Source organism: Myripristis murdjan, chromosome 17, assembly GCF_902150065.1.
Source record: "Myripristis murdjan chromosome 17, fMyrMur1.1, whole genome shotgun sequence".
NCBI classification, from domain to species: domain Eukaryota; kingdom Metazoa; phylum Chordata; class Actinopteri; order Holocentriformes; family Holocentridae; genus Myripristis; species Myripristis murdjan.
The window spans coordinates 19,974,608-19,991,181 of NC_043996.1; positions in this window are offsets into that span (position 1 = coordinate 19,974,608).

Below are 16,574 nucleotides of genomic sequence, written 5' to 3' on the forward strand. Positions count from 1 at the left end.
TTGTTTCAACAAATGCATCCTGAAAATTGACTACTGTGAATTGCTGGATGAATAAAAAAAAAAGAAAGAAAAAAAGAAAAATCTCCCAGCTGATTCTACGTGGACAGCAAAAAGGTCTTGGTGTAAACATTACCTTGTCTCCTTTGCTGGATCCCCTGCGGTAGTTTCCCGCACCTGCTGATGAGTTCATGCTTCACTACAGCAAGTCTGCAAAACAAAAATGTTCACCTGAAGCCGCCCTTCTCAACCAACTTTAATCTCTCTCTCTCTCTCTCTCTCTCTCTCTCTCTCTCTCTCTCTCTCTCTCTCTCTCTCTCTCTCTCTCTCTCTCTCTCTCTCCCTCCCTTTCTCTCTCTCTCTCTCTCTCTCTCACACACACACACACACACACACGCAGAACTAACCAAAAGAAAATACCCTCTTCTTGTTGAAAATCCTGGCGCCTGTGTTATCCCGGCTCCTCTTCAGCAGTCTGATGATAAAGCTGCAAGTTGAAAAGCTTCAAATGGCGGCATCCGCGCTCTGGTTTCCTATTTACTCGCCGTCAAGATGTTGTCGAGCAATGAGCGAGATTAAACACCACCCACCTGTGGTACTGCAATTAAAGAAGTGTTATCCGGAGATGTCCAATGGTAAAGAAGACGCTCTCTGTGGGGAGGAAACATGCGCGCTTTTCTGTCTGCTTCCCAAATCCGGTACAAAGTTTATCTAGTGCGATTTCCGACCAGCAAGTGGAGTTTTTTATTTCTACAGTGGGACAAAAAAAATTGTCCGTCGCTGGTTGAATCACGCCCAGTTTGCTCCTCTAAATTAAAATAAAAGACGAGGACAGTGAGGCTGCTGCTTTACCAGCAAATTGCATATACGCCTGTCTGTGAGAAGTGAGGCACTGCCATCCTCAAAGTCTCTGGATAATTGACGTTTCACCATGCAGATTGTATCCACTTTGTAATGAAGTCGCATGGCCATCTAAAGCCTGGTGCATCGCTTTTTTTTTCCATTTTCACAGCCCAACTGGTACGTCAACATATTGCAGATGGTGTCTGGCAAGGAAATGTAAATAGGCCTATAATCTGGTCAGCTCATCCTCTGGCCCACACAGTGGCGTCTGCTATTAGATACCTGAGCCTGTAGCACAATTCAATAGCCCAAGAACTTCTTCAAGATTTGTTATCAGGTTTCTCTGATCCCGAACTGATCCGAGAACAACAGCCAGACCCTGTGTTGCCCTCCGCAGCTGTTTCGGGGCAGAGAGTGTCTTGGGTACAGCCGGTAAAGGCGTTTGTTGCTGATCAAAGACAAAACAGTGTCACCGCACCCTCACCCCCCCATCCCCTCAGTGGCCAATAGTTTCCCAAATAGGCCTAATGAGGATCGGATGCAAAAGAGTTCATTAAAGAGAGTAAAGTGAGCATTTTATGAAACCACAGGGAGCTAAGTGGCGGCACTCTCTGGAAATAATGATCTGGGGCTAGAGAGTTCCTAAATTCAACCTCAGCTCCTAATTAGAGGGAACAAAGGACAGGCTTGTGCTTTGTTATAAAGAAACATATCATTGATCCTCACTTTAGGTTATTTGAGTAAATCTAAAGGGAAGATTTGGGCCTTATAGGAGTGAGTAGCAATGTAACAGTTATTTTCTTGTTCTCTTTTTTTTTTTTTTTTTTTTTTTTTGGGGACTTTTTGGCCTTGTATGATGTTGATCAGTTGAAGTTTCTGAAATCACATTATTACAGCCAACAGTCAGTAAAGGCATCCTTAGAATTTAGGAAGTGCTGGCTGTAATTTGTCTGGGTGGTAAACTTCTCAACTTGTTTCTGTTGTGTTTGCCACATTGCACTGGTGTTGGCTGATAAATATTTGAACAGGAGTAATGTAGTTTACAATACCCAAAGACACAGCGATTAGGTATGACAACTCCCATTTGGGATGTGTTGACAAGATACAAACAAGACCTCACAAAAGATGCCATATTTCTCTCCCTCAAGGTCAAAACTAAAAAAGAGAAAAAAGTAACAATGCAAGGCTGTATTTGTGGTCTTTGATAGGCATTCTGATTCAAATTCAAAGGTTTCATTTCTAGTATGATTGCATTCAGGTGTCTTATCCTGCTTTTTTTTTCCCATTTTGTAACTTCAAAAAGGGACATTTCATTTTGTTTGTGCACGCCGCTATCGTCCAGAAAATCAAACATGAATGACAGGTGGTGGGGGGATAGAATGTAAAAAGAATAATGCAACATGGGGAAAGGGGCTGCGCACCACGGAGGCATCCCTCCACCACAAAAGCCATCATTTATAGATCAGCACCTTGGACAGCGGCCAGCCAGGCTGCCATGCTGCAGGAGCACTGTGGTGGTGCTAATGGAAGAACAGGCAAAGGGCTCTGAAGCCACAGGAGACCAATTACATTTGTTTTACTGTTGGGGAGGGTTGTTCAAGTGGAGTAGAGGTTTCATACCAGGGGAGGGTGTTACACTGAAGTCACCCTGAACCCACATAAGTTGGAAATTGGCCAGATGAAATAGTGAGGGGAAAGTGGGAGGAGGATGAGAAATAAAACCGGTGTTACAAGTTTATTCTTTCATCACTGCCAGATTGATGGGCTTGTGTTTAAATGAAGTGTGGCAAGGTGCTTTCGGTGGAATTTCACCAAAGCCTATCTACTTCTGCTGCAAATCTACATATTAAAAAGGAATTTGAATCTGTATGTACCTTTAAAAGATGAAGTAAAAAAATGAATATTTGGAAATGTTTATGCTTCTGTAGCTTGTGGCTGGTGGTTTGGGAAAATATAATGCTTCAAATGGACTGTATGGTCTCAAAATGGAGCAAAAGTAACTCTAAAAAATTGTTTTCCTTTTTTTTGCTAACATGGCTTTGACATTAAAATGCACTCCTTTGTTTTAAAATTACCACTTCCTTACACACACAGGAAATAGTGTACAAGCCTGTGACTTATTTTCTGATAATGCAAGGGAGAACAGTGCTGATGGGGATGACGGTAATAATAACTATATCCCCTGAGGGCTCTTCATATATAATTACCGTGCCTTCCTCACTCCCTGTGCCATCATGACAGCTGAGCGATTCTTCATACAGAATTACATCTTTTTAAGACATTGGTTGACCATTACAAAGTATCAGCATTACCAAGTTCCTGTTATCAGAAAAGCATTTCCTCTCAGATGGTATATGAGAACCCTGTGAACACCATCCTGCATTTTCAGATCTTGTTTCAGTCCCTGTGGTCAGTGCACTTTATTTAGATAACGCTAAATAAGTAACTTTTATGTGCCATTATGCTATAGCAGTCATTTTTAAAATCATGTTCTAGATTTTAAAATTTCCTCAATATTTGACTTGGTACAACAATATATATTGAATTTAGCTTATCAAGAGAGAGGGAGAGAGAGCACTCATATTGCTCACTGTTTGATATCATCAAGGCAAACAGGCTACCCAAAATGTCTGTCATAATAATCTATTTGGTTTATTTCAAAATGAGCTTCATGGTTGTGCATATGACTTGTCTCATTTATTCCATCAGCACCTCTGAAACAGCACTTGAAGAAGAAGAAGGGAAAAAAGGGGGGTAGACTCCTCACTGGAAATCCAATTCCCCTCTCAGTTGGTCTCCCTTTCTTGTCCTCATTAGAATATCAATAAAGCTGACCACAGGGGCTGTTGAGTGATAAATAAATCTCTGTTCTGAGCACCACTGATCTAATGGACTTTGGGCTCTCAGGGTTTAGAAGTGTAAGCTTTGGGAAACACCGGGGGGAAATGGAGAGCCAAGCCTCAAGATGGTGATGACCTGAAAGACCAATAGAAGTAACGCTATCAGCTTCAAACTCTCGGCCACTTAATGATATGTGGGCTGCTGAAGGGCTGACATGAGGCTGGAGTGACATAAAACTGAATTCAGGCAGAAGTGCTAAGGCTGCCCTTGACATTCTCTTCCACTCCTCCACTTTACCTGTAATTACTTAAACACAGTTGCCTTGCACGAAAGGAGGCAATATGAAGCCTGTGAAATAGTTTTTTTCTGGGTCATGGTGAGAAGCACTTTACAGAGAGACACACACACTTCAAAAGCTGACCAACTGAACAATTATCAAGAAAAAAAATATATTAACCAAGGATCCATTTTTCTTATTGGGTCCAATGCAGTTTGATTTCTTGACATTCCCCTTTCATTCAGAGCACGGGAGAGTACAACTTGAGAGTACAAAGCTCATTGCAAGGAGACATAACCTCCTCAATAGGAAGCAAATAGGGGCCGGCAAACAAACCAGCAGGCTCACTACCACTTGGGTATTGGCCAAGGACCTCACAATATAATACATATCACAATACATGGGTCAAAGTATGATTTGTCTCACAATAAATTGCAGCACACTGTACAGAATTGACTGAAAATGTATGAATAGAGCATAAAATTCAACCTACTGCATAACACCCGGAGATCCTGATACTTTTTTTTTTTTTTTTTTTTTTTTTTGGATAAATCAAGTGACAAACTGATGTAATGCAGTATATTAAAAATAAAATAACCATAGTTCACTTACTTAACACAGTTCACTAACATGTAGAAGTTATGACACTGTAAAAAAAAAAAAAAAAAGAATTGCATAAAAGATACAGCACATGTCGATATGAGGGGCAAGAGGCTCGATATAATATTGTGAAAAATATTGAGATACTCGGCTGTATTGATGTGTTTTTGCCTAACCAGTGTACCTCGCCTATTGACTGTTTTGGGATTTCATCAATACATTTTGGTGAGTACATGGTAAATGCAGTCATGGTCTAATAGCCTGACAAAAACAGACAAATAGACACACACATGCACAGGCAAATGCAAAAAAAAAAGTACACACAGTCTCTCTCTCTCTGTTTTTCCCTCATCCTCCATCACACACTCACACACACACACATATTCACGCTCACTCACAAAGCCACACAGCCTGCATCAGCTTTCGGGGGCAGGTCTCAGACTGCCTGCCACTTCATCTCAGGTTGTGGCCATGAACTACAAGTAGACTTCCTGTCGTATTGCCTTTCACCAGTGCGGCTCCTGTTTACCACTCCGCTGACATCCATACAGTAATTAGAACTGACCCTAACAGGGCGACATGCGGCACCTGCATACACAATTTACATAGAAATAGTGTGGACATAGCCTATTGTACATGTATACTGTGCAGAAGCTGTGAAATACTGATTGACGGCAAAATAAATAAATAAATAAATAACTAAATAAATAATACACATGTATTTTCAAAATGGTTACTCTTTATTCTGGTCTGTGTGGATAAGGAAACCACTTTACACAAAATGTTCTCAGCTGCCTCCTATAGGAGAGGGATGGCTGTTGTTGGCATTACAAACAACGAGCACTTGTTAGAAACACTCTAGATATGGAACTGTTTTGTTTTTTTGTTGTTGTTTTTTTTTTTTTTTGAAAAAAAAAAAAAAAAAAAACATGTCACACACACGGAAATGTGTTTTATTATGTGAAAGTGTTACTGTGCCACTGGGGGATATTAGGGATGCTCAGTTGCATGCGGTATATGGCCATCTGTTGTGAGACAGTCGAATTTGTTTACACGATTTTGTTAGAGTTTTCGTTGGTGCCCTGTGTGGTGAACATTAATCACATGGCATGTAATATAACAGTCCTGCACTAGTGTGAGGAATTCCCAACCTAGTGTCGGTGTTATGGCTGTATTGGAGGGATAAATCACACCATTAGTTGCAACGCTGTTTTCACGATGCCACAAGGAATATATTGGCCCAGATTAATCTACAAAATGAGCCAACAATTCAATAACCGCGGCGGTCTATGTGCAACCTGTCATAATTTATTATAGAATTTGTCAACACAAGGATGAGGGGAGATGGATAGTACACAAAATAAGCCTGCGTGAAATTTGATTTGGGCAGATTTGTGTGGGCACTGCAACATTGTATTTTGCACTGAAGAGCTAAGCAAACAACATTAGGCCCCTTTCAAACACACTCTGAGTAAATGGCTGTCATGTAGGGTGCATGTAGCACAGATAAAGTTCTCCATTTTCTACCCAGAGCAGCATTCCCAGTGATTTGCCATAGTTGCAGCGCCTTTGAAATGCCTTGAATTATGGGGCTTCACGAGGTAGAAATCCTATCTGTACGTCAATCAGATTTAGGAGGGAAAAAAGGAACAGTCACTCTGATACTGTTTCTCCATCACATTGCTCTCTGGACGTCCAGCTCCGTGCGTCACCTTGGCAGCACATTAAGCCTTGTGTGCTTTATGTGGTGGGATTATAAAGGGAAAAGTGATCCAAATATCTCACGCTGGCAGAAATAGACTGCACACACAAAGGCCCACATATTCCAGCTCAAAAACAATTACTCATCATCAAAGTCCTTTGTTTCTGCATGCTTTGTTGTTTTGACAAAGAGAGAGGGACCATTCATCACCATGAATGCACGGAGACACCGTGAATTTCATTTTACTGTACTTCAGCATATTCAGCTACAGTCAGCATAGTCTTTTGCATTAAGACGGTGGTGATCTGTTGTTTATGATTTATGATTCTTTGGGTTCGGAAACATAACTTTGTGTTGGATGTGTTAATATTTCACTGTAACAAAACTTTGTACTATAAAACAGTGTGGCATCAGCTGACTTAAACAGGTCAGCATCTTTCCATTATTTATCTAAGTCACAGTCAGAATCACATTGGCCACATAATCTCTGTATAATATGTGTGTACAATATCTGCAGATGTTGTCTGGTGTTTTGCATATGCACACCACAGAGCTTTTAAATTAGTCTTGGATTATTCTTGGGCTGACAGCCACTTTTGCTGGCCCAAGCTTTAGAGAATAACTTCATGGTTTTACATCCAGGTTTAAATGCATCACCAAAGTCCATGATCTTGAACTGAGTATCAAGCAGACACTTAAAGGCAGCACACAAAACTTTAGCTAGGAAATCTAACAATCTCTCTCTCCCTCTCCCTCTCTCTCTCTCCCTCTCACTTTCCCCTCCTTTTTTTAGCTACCCACATACCTGCCAAACTCTCTTTATCAACACCTTGCTATTAACACATCTTACTTTGGCTCTGTCAGAATAATAGAAAAATAGGAACCGAAAACAGAACACTAAGCCACTTTTTGGTAACTTTTTGTCAGTTCCCAACATCTGAAAACACCTTTGGTAAGTTTGCCATTCATGTGATCCCATCACTTACCTCATCAAACTTTGAAGCAATCCCCCCGTTGCCAGCAAAGAGATTTCTGCAATTCTCTAATGGACTTGGACACTATGACTTATTCAGCAGCCACACATTCAAGCCCAGTGCCTGGATTTGGGATAGTTTTCATCCATTTAATGTTCTGCCTGTACTGTCAAAGATCCGATTCCAGAGTACATGAACCCCCTGGAAAAACCCAAGAGCCCTCATATAGACAACTTTGTGTAATCGAAGTTAGTCTTTCTGATACTCCCATTTCAGTTTTTCAACCCTGAAGACAAACTCCAAGCATCGAGCTCTGATCAATATCTAGGCAATAGCCAGCAGTAACGGTATCTTTTGATGGGGAGTTTTGAGTTGGGCTGCTGACCCCAGCACCTTATTCTTGACCAAACAAAGTAACATTGGCAATTTCAAAACAAATAGCAAAAGAGCAGTGATGCTGACTTGAAATGTTGTTGACCTGGTGGGCAGAATTCATTGAACCGACTAAATGATTTTTTTTTTTTTTTTTTTTGATCATGCGTGAATATGATGGAGTAGTATATTTTTCAGCCAAGTTACTATATAGAATTGTTTTTTTGAAGTCTTAGGCTTATAGCTTAAACCACCTGCAAACCAAACTGGTGATCTGCTCGCTTCCCATGAGTACATACTAAATAATTGACACTGTCTCCCTTACCGAGCTGAAAGATTTGCTGGCTCCAGATACTGGCTAACATTTTCAGAAGGTGGATTTGTTCCCCTTGAATCTATTCCACCTGGACCCTTAAATAATTTACTGTACAAGAAGGGCAATGTCAACAAGGTGAGGATTGATGGAAACATAATCTATTGCTCATATCCTTGATGATCTTACAGCTGTCAGGTTGTCAGTGAAAGGAGGGGTTAATTACTGTGGCCCTGACCCACAGTCTAACTGGAGTAGATACATCAGCAGACAGACAGTTCCCCGGATTCAGGAATGGCATCAAAATGTACTCAAACTACGCACTGAATCTCTGCGTTTCCTTTCCTTTTTTTTTACAGACATACACAAATTTCTGATAATCAGTCCTAGCTGTGTACCAATAACCTACAACAGGGCTAAGAGACCATGTGCCACAGTGCACAAAAAAAAAAAAAAAAAAAAAAAAAAAAAGATTTTTCTTGAATCGAGTGTCATATTCTTGATGCTAGTCGGCTAATCTGCCTTTCCTGCCTTAGTTATTTTTTGTCACTTGTTCATTCATTTATTCATTAATTCATTGCAGTGCACTGAGTGCTAAGGGTGCATAGGTTTTCATTCCAACCAAACACTATAGCATTTAATTTCATTGTTTAGCACACCTTCAGACATGCACAGAGGGGGTCAGTGAAATCAGGTTGCAAACGCTGATCCCTTCATGGGGCGTGGTTACCTTTCCCTGTCCCGCAAAGAGGGTGTTAGTTATGTCTTATGCAGTGAAGAACCATAGCGTCCTTGGCATTGTGGATGGTTTCCAGTCACACCACTGCTGGTTTTATTTGTCTCACCACATTTTCATCATCTATATAACTTGGCTGGGTGCTCTTAGTTCATCAGTCAGGGTTGTATATTTTATTCCTTGGAGCAGCGAGATGGTCCAATACAATTTTGCATGTAAATCTCTTTTACAGACATACAAAGAAAACCACTTAGGCCATATATCTCAAAGTAACAGAATGAAACTAAAACTGTGTTGACAATTACAGAGTATACAAATAGAAAGGGCTATCAAGCTGTGGCCACAGAGCTCAGAGGAGGTCTTGGAAACCACACGTCTTGCTTGGTGAGCCATAAAACACTTAGGGCGTTTAATTGCATTAAGGCTCTACTGAGATGCCTCCATCCGACTGATGGATAAAGTGCTGTCTGTTTCCACAAAATGCTGACCAACTTTATTTCCATATTCTCCAAGCAGAGCCTAATTCAGAGAATGGACAGGACTGACATTAGATTTATATGCTGTGCATGTCTAAAGAGTTAACTGAGCAGCTTAAGCAGATTAATAGGACCTAAGTCATGGTAGCCTGTATACTGTACATACTGATGATTGGTGGGTTAGATAAAGTAACATGGGACAGAGTAAGCCCACTCATACAAAACTCTCCACTGGAAAGCCTCTGTTTTTTCTGTCTGTCCCTGGTTTAGTAGGATATTAATCTTTTCTCCATGGTTTTTGACAATGTGCCTAGTCAAGACAAGTAATGAGGAGAAATGTGAAAGTCTGGCAGTCACTCCCAAAGCAATATCCACACTTCATCATAGCAAATTGCAATGAAAACAAACAACATGACAGCTTGATAACACAAATAAAGTATGAGTGGCGGTATTTCCTGACCAGTATTCAGTATTACAGTTATATCAAACTGTCATATATATATATATATATATATGTCTTCCTTCAGCACAGCCTTATTACTGGGATTCATATTTCTGGGGAGAGGAAAAGCCCAGCTGTAAATTGAGGGAAGACTTGACATTCTCAACAAATTGATATCGGAGTTAGTATGATGTATGCAGTAATCTTATAGTCTTGTTCTAACAGTTTTGACAAGCTTCGATGCAGTGAATCTAAATGCATTTGGACTCTCACTATCATGAAAAACAGCCTGATTTTCATTGCTCCTCCTGGTAAATTATCCCTATAGTATTTTGTGTTGTGCTGTAAACATTTTGTGTTTATATAACGTTCAGTGAGGCATACATTGAAGCTACCAGGGGAATTGTGTGCTTTATCATCAAGCATGTTGTAACGGGGTGAGGGGCCTTCTGGGATTTCAATTACCGGTATTATATAACACTTTAAATTATAAAACCAAACCTGGAATGGGTCTATTGTCCAAAGCCTGCGACTACGGAAGTATTGGACATTGATGAAAATGGTGAGATGGAAAAACATTCAATCAATTCAGGAACAAGCGCAACCTGTTACAAGACAATAACACAGCCCACCCTCCAAACTGAAGGAGGGATCAAGCGAAACGTCCCTCTGTCTGCAGCTTCATATTTTATAGACAGCAGAGAAACCATGTGGTGGGTGTGTAAAAAAAAAAAAGACAAAAGAAAAATAGACTGAAAGAAAGGATTAGGCTGAACAAGTGTCTGGAAAATAATATTGCAATTTGACTGTTTGATCATTTGATTGACACCTGACAGCAATGTTCCCTTGCTTTACACTTTTACATACAAATACATATACTTATACATATATATGACAGCATTAATTTCACTGAACATTTTGAGTTGAAATAGGTAATCACAAACTGAAATATATGAAGAGCTGTATTGCAAAAAGCTATAAAGCTTTACACTACAGGGGATCCAGTCTGTAAAAAACACTTCATATCGAACATAATCACAAAAGATGGACAAGAATGATCCACCCCAAGTATGAAAATAGGCTATCATAGTTTTGGCTCAGGATTGATCCACACATTAATATTCATACACAATGCTCTTGAGCCGGTTCAGCTCTTACATACATATTCCCTATCTACCTATCTATCTATTGACATCCACGGAAACATAATCTTGTCTTTATAAATTGTCAGTTACACATTGCTGCTTAAATCCAGGCTACAGAGACTTTATGATGAATAACAGGATATGAAAGTATGAAAATAGCCTATCACAGTGTTGGCTCATAATTGATCAATATGCTGTCAGAGATAGCTAACTTGGTTCATCAAGTTATTTGTTTTCCAAAATAGATCAGTCCCACCGTGTTTTCTCTCAAGGTGAGAGGCAGCGGAAAGCGGTGACGGCTGAGCTGAAGGGATGGCAAATTCTAACGAGCTGTGATTAGAGCATCAAACGGCATCCCAAAGCCCTCTATGCTGATTGCTCTGAGACATTTTAATGGTGCATGGAATAATCTAAAAACTACTGAAACAATACTCATTGTTTTGAAATACTGCATTATATGTTTCAAAATCCTTAACGCCACAGCCTACAGCAACAATTTCACTACAATGTGCTGTAAATGTTTTTTTTTTTTTTTTTTTTAATTCATTGGTTGTGCCATTTGTTTTCATTGTCTTCTTTTATCTATTTATACTGATGGGCTTATTTTTATCCATAAAGCTGATGATGTTGTGACTGTGACTCTGTACAGTCTGTTAATAGTTTCAGCCTATTGTGTATTGTCATCTATGTTAGCCAGGATACTCATGAAAAGGAGTTGGGAGTTGTTGTTGTTTTTTTGTTTGTTTGTTTGTTTGTTTTTAACAGTGAGGCCTTCCATGGTAAATAAAGATAAAATAAATACAGCAACACATGACATTTATGTTCTTCTAGAGAGATTATCTGACCGTTGTAGGGCAATATTGTCATTTTATGATATCAGATATGAGGGCAAACTATCTACAGCCACTGAATCATAATCTTGTGTTTAATATATTCTCAGTTATACATTGCTGCTTAAATCCAGGCTATAGACAATTTATGGTGAACACCAGGATATGGTGCAACCCCAGAGTCACACCCATGTACTGTCAAACACAGGAGCGGGTTCACAAAGCAAAGGCTTGCCTCAATCTTCACTCCCTGATGTGGCTGGGGGACAGAGCATCACTTTTGGTATCTCACAGCCTGCAACCCACTCTCCAGGGTTCATATGGGAACCTGAGCCTTATGAATTCATCTGCTCTATAGCTGTTGCTCTATAGCCGCTTGAAAAAAAAAATCCATAAGGCATTTGTCTGATTCGGACAACAGAATAATGAAGCCATGGGGTGCCTTGAACCATGAAGCAGCACCACAGTGAGGTCTTCTGAAAACATGCAGATAAATGGATGGAAAAGCATATGACAAGGGAAAGTCCATTGTCATTAGTCACATGTTGAGTTTTTAATGATTTATCCACCACAGTAAAGGGTTTTTACAGTAATAGTTCCTTCCTCACTGTTACATTTTCTCATATTTGGTTTGGAGTGCCCTCTTGTTTGAAGGGAAAGTCCTTGGTGCAGTGTTTTATGAGAGAACAATGACACAATGCCAACAGCCTGATCAGTATCAAAAATGGCAGTGTAAAATTAAAAAAATAGATACATAATACAATGGTGCTCAATAATCTCTTAAACAAGTAGTTTTAGGTCTTCTACTGTTCTCTTTTCCCCAGGGGACTCTGGGTAAAAATACGTAAGCGCATCACCTTGGCTCACTGTAACCCCCTAACTGGTTTATTCTAAATGTCAGGATTACAGTGCCACCCCTGTGCTGTGCTCTTGATATCCTGGAGGAGTAAGAGTCAGACATCTGGGGAAGAAAATCCTGGATATTACAGAAATGTGAGTGGATAAGGACAGTAAGAGGGAGACAGAGAACAGCGGGACATGACCTTCACTTTAATAAGGCCTCGAGGGTGTGCCTCAAGGGGAAAGACCGCTGTCTCCCGGTTTTTCAATCCCTCTCCAAAAAGCGAGACGGAAGATGGGGTCACGAGGAACTCGGCATCAGGGAGCGTTAGGATATGGGAGAGGAAATTTGACAGCGTTAGTTTGAACACAGAGAAGACAGGATGGTGAAGGATGGTGAGGGGGCCATGTTTAATAAAAGACTGACAGACAAAAAAATGTCACATTTTATTTTCAGTCAAGATGTTTGTGTCCTGTCACATCAATGAGTGACTGCCCGATGTTTCTCGGGTGGAGCAAACCAAGATATTATATGGGGATCAGAGGCTATTTGTATTATTTTTAAATCCCTGCCTTTACATGAATGCATTACTGGTTGAGGAGAGGGACGGGTGTGTTATTTTATCCGAGCCAGCGCGACATAAACAACTCTCTCTGATGATAATTGAAGTGTAGTGTATTGACGCCCTCTGCTCATGCTCGTATCCTACTTTGTCTACTGTATATGATGGATGTTTTTTAGTAATTCACAACAAGTCCAGTCAGACCATTAGCTCCTATATGTGAGGGGATGATGGGTTGTCTGTGTTGAAGTCACTGGTGTGTGTCTGCGGCGTTGTGTAATTATGTAAATACGAGTGGCTAGCTAATCATTCACTTGGGACTGTCACTCTCCGTGCTGACAGTCCTGACAGCACGGTCATGTTTTTGTTCAAAGTAGTGAAGTAGAGCCTGTTCTCGGCTGGCAGCTTTGATGATGTAACCGCCGAGTGCAGCTCAAGGTTAGACGGAAAGCTGAACAGAACAGAACAGAATTACAATCCTGTCTTTCTTTCTTTTTTTGGGAAAATATCTTGACATTATCTTATCAAGCGAGTAGGGTTGGTTTGATCACGAGGGCCAACAAGCTTTATCTCTTCTTCTTCTTCTCCACTTTATCTTTTTCTGGTACTCAGGAGGACAGGAAACTGTGCCACCCCATGAGAACTTTACATAAGACTTCTTAGTGATAGTTGTTCTGAAAAGTTCCCGAGACTTGTAGCTTTAAAGTGGTTGAGGAGCTCCTCTCTATCAGTTTGAGTGTGCCCTTGTGTTACTCAAGGGTGTCACGTAACCCCACCCCCTACCCACCCACACACACACACACACACACACACAAACATGCACCCTCTTATACACTCTTCTTGCTCTTTAGTCACAAGCAAAGGAAAAGAGAAAGCAAATTCCTTCGTCTGTGTGAGCCTTTTAATTTTGGGCTTTTTTTTTGTATCTGGCTCCTTGGATGTGAGCGTGAATGTGATTCTGGCGTTTCTTGGTTTCAGTCACCACAGCATGATTCCACGACACCCCCCACCACCACCACCCCAACACACACACACACACACACACACACACACACCCACACCCTGCACCCCCTTCCTTAACCACCCCACCCCCCACCCCCTGTTTTTTCTATCCTCTCACTCTCTTGGCTCTGGATATATTCCCCCTATGATTATAAATAGCTTCTAATTAGTTCCTCCAGCCATGGGCAACAGAATTGTTCATTAAGTAGGGACTGCACTCAGAAGCTGTTACATGTTGAAGCTTGTGTAAAAGTCAGAAGAATAGCAAATCCCTTTGGCCTCAATTTAATTTTTTTTTTTTTTTTTTTACAACTAGGGGATTAATTTTTCTATATTTTATCAGTTCAAAAATAATTCTGCCATGGAATAAATTTTCCTTATGGTTCATTGAGACTAAATTAGGGTAAATTGACCTTACCCTATTGCTAAAAGTCAAAACAGTAAGACAGCGATGTGGCACAGAGTAATGAGAAACAATTATTTATGTCTTTTTTTTTTTTTTTTTTAATGTAATGAATCAATATAAAAATTGGTTTCAGGACTTGCCTTGTCCCACTAAACTGTCACAAACTTGGTTGTGACATTTTGTTCTTATGGCCAGTGCATATTAGACCGTCGGCCTGCCCATTGGCCATTCATCAATCACTGGTTGATTTACTAACAAAGACTCGATCACTTTAGATTTTCGAGAAATGGGCAGGAGACATACACACATATTCTCATTCATTCTCTCTCTCCCTCTCTCTTTCTCTCTACAGAAAGTGTTTTTTGGGTCACAGTTTCGGTCTCAGTTCGGTTTGTCATGTACACAACAGCACAACTGTATTGAATGGTTCAGTCTCTTATGATGCAATTTTGCATCCCCACTGTCCACTTTTCCACTTTTTTCCTGGTCACTGATCAAAAGTCACATTCTATTTCAGTTTTCAGAGTTTTAATCTACCTTGTACAAGGACACGTACACTCCCACATGTACAGTTTTTATAAACCTGTACATGCACTCATGCAGAAACACACAAGATATTTGGCAGTAATAATATTTAGATGAGAAACCCCCATATTCATAGGCAAGGAACATTCAATTCACAGCTAGAGTGATTTTTAAACTCCCGGTTGTCAATTTAAATTATGATGCAAATGCATCTCTGTGGAATAATAGAACATTTTATTTCTTTGAAAGTAGAGCAGATTCCCTATCCTGAGGCTTTTTAAGTTAGTGCACTCTCTGTGGTTTTCAACAGTAACTAAGTATTGAACATGGCTTTTATAATTTCTAATTTCTGAGATGTAACTGCAGCCAGTATGTCTCTGGCTGAGTGTTGACTTAATATGGACTAAATTCTATGATATCCATTCTTCTGCACACGCACAGCCCAGCCAGCATCTGGTTTCATGTTTATCCTTTCCTCTATTATATTACTAACCGTGATCCATCTGTTCACCTGGTAGTAGTTTGTCCAGTTATTATGCATTCATAAATGCCACTGCCTCTTGTCCAGCCTTAGTCACTGTCATACAGGCTTAACAGCATGGGAAGCATATGCAGTGAAGCTGAAAGCTAAGATTGTTGTTACTCAGCAACTCCATTATCAGCAAAGTTTAATATTTTGTTCCTGTTGCAGCAGCAAAATAATGTTTCTCCTCAGCTGCTTATGAATCTGACTGCATAGATTATAGTGCAGTCATCTATCTTAAATCTCCTCCACACCTAGGGTTGGCATTGTAAACCCACTGCAAAACACATTTCAAAATGCTATCATATCCTCATCACATGAGTGTTTTTGTTTCTTTATTATGAAATCAAACAGAATAGGTTTGCAATCCAAAAATATATTTGATATCAACACTGCAATCAAAAATGTTTTATTGCAAGTAAAATAATTTCTTTGATAAATTGTTTATTGACAAATCCAAAAGTGTTGCACCATTGCAAAAGAGAGCGCTGCTATCAAGTGGCCTTCCCTGGTTAAATAAAGGCATCTATCGATCTATCTGTTCTTTCTTTCATAATACTTAGTACCTTCCTGATTAGATGAACATAAAAAGGTAGGCAAAGTAATTTGGTGGGTAAACTGAGTCCAAGTGGGTTATGGCTGTGCACAAAAACAATGTATTTAATAGAAAATGGCAAGAGTCATTGTTAGCGTAGCTTGAGGCAGTGTCCGCTCAACAGCCGGATCTTAACACGCTCACTGAAGGTGTGTTGTGTTGTTATCCTTTCAGAGGGTCACTGGAGCACTGTTGTAATTTACCAACCTGAGAATTGGTTGGATTGCTTCCTTTGTAGAGCTGCTTCTCCTGGTTTTCTCAGGACTTCCTACTCAATCCCAGGTGATGCTGCTGTTGTAAGAAGACAAAGTGATAAAGGCATAAGGGCTAATCAGTACTGTGATGTGGAGGAAAGGCAAGAGAGATAACATTTTGCTTGCTGACAGGATGGATCTCATCAGTAGAAAAAAAAATCCTGGGCACTTTTTTTAGATGAATATTTCCCTCATTTTTCTAGAAATGGTGCATAAATGCATGTGCATGAACAGCAAGAGCAATGATTCACACTTAAATATATGTTGGTAGAGGCAGAGGAAGGGAGGGCCAGATGGGGAGAGAGAGAGAGAGAGAGA